Source organism: Poecilia reticulata, linkage group LG15 (assembly GCF_000633615.1).
Source record: "Poecilia reticulata strain Guanapo linkage group LG15, Guppy_female_1.0+MT, whole genome shotgun sequence".
Taxonomy (NCBI): domain Eukaryota; kingdom Metazoa; phylum Chordata; class Actinopteri; order Cyprinodontiformes; family Poeciliidae; genus Poecilia; species Poecilia reticulata.
The window spans coordinates 1433340-1436362 of record NC_024345.1 but is presented as its reverse complement, the minus strand read 5'-3'; the positions used below and the strand labels follow the sequence as shown (position 1 = coordinate 1436362).

Here is a 3023-nt window from a genome sequence, read left to right as displayed (position 1 = left end):
AAACTAAATTAAAACAAGCCATCAAATTTAACATCCAAGAAGTCCTTTTGTGTTAACAATATTGCAGACTAATATTTTGATGGCAATTTGATACTCTGCTCTACAGGACAATCAAAAATACATGTGCACCATCTCTATTGATATTTCTAAACTGCCCTGCAGTTAATTTGCATCTGAAGCACCAAAGTCAAGCACAGCTCACTCAGCATTATTAATAGTTGACCCACCTTTGGTATTTGTGCTAATGTGTCTTTTGTAAAACTGAATCAAATGTCATGGATGCAAAAATAAAAATAAAAAAAATAGAAGAGAGTTGTGATTAAAATAATCATTCATTTCTATGCATAATGCTTAAGAAAATATATTGCCGTTTACTAACTAGCAGTTAAAAGATTATGCTGCAGTTTGCATAAACAGGGAAGTATGGATATCTGTGTTAATGAGAAAGTAAATGTAGTACAGACCTAATGAGATTTCAATATAATTGGCAGCACCCATGGGCATCACCAAGACTCCCCATTTAAGAAGGACTGAAAATAATGACCTTAAAATTAGAAGAGAAATTATACATCTAAAAAATAGAGAAAATGGCAGCCTTATGTTAGTGTCATTTAGTTTAAACACTTTACACCTCAGCTGGAAACCCACTAAAGATTAGATAAGGATTTTATTTTCTACAGAGGTAATCCAAACTCAGTACAGCAAAAAACCTGGCATTTAGCCTAAATGTCAAATATTATTCAACCTAAAACATTAGGTTGAATAATAAAATTATTCCAGCTGACAAAATGCTTCATAAGTCAGACTGTTCTAACTAAAATAGTTCTCTAAACTAAAATATAAAGTACTTGAGTGTGAGCTGTATTAGAAAGAGCATTTCTGAAAAGCCCTTTGTCAAGGTCCCATCAGTGTATACAGGTTCCAGTTCAGGGTCAACGTTTAAAGTTGACCAAAACAAAGAACATGTGCTTTCAGAAACTAATACTTCTAGTAATAAATTTAATCTCTCATACTCGGATTTCTACTTTCTCCAAACCGGCCACAAATAGTTAGTCAATCCTTTTATAAGACTATATTTTTTTAAGCTTTGACCTGCTCCTGGTTAACAAACAAGTCAAGAAAGTTCAATTTTAGCATCTGGATGATTCACAAAATAAAATGTATCCGGGAGACAGAAAGGTCTTGCTCTGGACAGATTTTCCCTTTAGCATTTCTTAAACGCTAATTTTGTCCCCTACTGCTTCCATTTTACATCAACAAACAAATCATTTCATACACAACATCCTAGTACTGACTGTGTATTTCTTTGCTAAAACAAAATAGTGGTACAAAACTATGTAAAAACTTAGTAAAAATAAAATGATGCAGCAACAAAAAGACCTGCACCCTGGAAACCCCAAACCATGTGGCGGTTACTTCATATTATCAAGTTGCTTGATAATATGAAGTATTATAAGAAATAAGCTTATACCCAAGTATCTAAACTGACTGAACAACAAAACATTACATGATTACTTGTACTATAAAATGAGATTTCATAGAAGGGTGACGACCTAGAGCTGACAAAAATTGTTTTGTTTTCCACTAAGCTGATTTGAACAAAAGCAACAACTGTTGCACAGTAGCTACACTTTTACACATTTGGGAGTAGTGTAAAAGAGTTTATGATGTCTAGTAACATGCAAAAAGATTCACAAAATCTACAAACTATTCATCAAAGGTTTCCTACAGAAAAACCATGAAAATGATTTTTTTGGTCCACATTCCTTTTGCTTGTTGCTCTATATGCACAGTTAGAAGTTACTCAATAACCGAGTAACTTCTAACGGTAACTGTCTTCATTTCATGCCAAACAGATACCAGGCAAAGTAGACTCAAGATGCTCGCCAAGCGTGATTATCCTTCGGTCTCAGCAGTGTCACTATAGAAATGACACACACGTCCCTAAACAGAAACCTCGCAAAATGACTCATGCAATTATAGAAACTTCAATTCTTGGATTTCTAAAATAAATAAATAAATAAAAAAGTCGAGTTAGATGATAAAGTTTATTTTTCAATCTTTGAAATGCGGCAAAAGAGAATTAGATCCCGTTTTACACCACACACTAGAAGCCAAGTCAGATGTTTTCACAGTGTGACTTCAATTTTCATCTAATCAGAGTGCTTCAAGTTTTCTTCTTTTGCCAAGTTGCAGTAATATAGCAAAACAGTGTTGATATATAACCATTAATCTTGTTTATAGATTTAGTACCTTCTGCTTACGGTAGCCCCGTTTAAAGGCTGAACTGTGAAAAACAGGTTAGCTAACTACTGTCAGTGGCGTTAAGACTCATTATAAAGTAGTCCCCAACGCTTAGAAGAGCAAAACTCGACCAATGCGGGTTAACTCACCAGGTTTCCGCCGTTGTTTATCTACCAAAAGTCTTCTAAAAATGGCGGAGGGTAAAATTAATCCATAAGTCTCTCCGCTGTCGTCTGTTGCCCTTTTTTGTGTCTCCCTGTTCCCTTCTGCTCGCCTCTCATAGATATCGGCTGGATAACGTCTGCACACCAACTTTCAGTTGTTTCAAAGGAAACGGCCGCGCGCGCTCGCGCGCACGAATGGGAGGAGCACATACACATGCGCGTGCGCGCTACCGCTAACATTTTTATGGCCTCGGGAAGCTACTGAAACTTAATACTGTTGTCCAGGTGCAGTCACTCAAAGTCAACTGACCACCACCACAGTGGAGTTTGGGTGGCCCACGGTTAAAGCATACTTATCGCTAAGGAGCTAACAACTGAATGAGCGGAAGTGTTCTAAATAGGTCAAAAATAATTTTCAAACAATAACAGATTCTGGAAACACCTTTTGTATAATCACGAGCGTCAGAGTAAGTGGGATTCGCTGCTTATTTCAGTAGCCTATTAGATTCATAAGGTATTTGAAATCTATTTTTAAGTCATGACTTCCCCCCTCTTACATTCTTGTAAGAGTCACCATGAGACCAAAATTGTGTAAGCTAAGTAGCTATGTCCTGA

The 3023-nt window shown here is 36.2% G+C and overlaps 1 protein-coding gene across 2 annotated transcripts in view; it reads right to left on the bottom strand.

The window, feature by feature from the left end:
* b3gnt2b (UDP-GlcNAc:betaGal beta-1,3-N-acetylglucosaminyltransferase 2b) overlaps positions 1–2783 on the bottom strand; it is a 19706-nt gene extending 16923 nt beyond the window's left edge. For both annotated transcript variants that reach the window (XM_008428904.2, XM_008428902.2), the window contains exon 1: positions 2394–2783. The gene's annotated coding sequence lies outside the window, so the exon portion shown is untranslated. The remainder of the gene's footprint in view (positions 1–2393) is intronic.
* Positions 2784–3023: the final 240 nt, after the last annotated feature.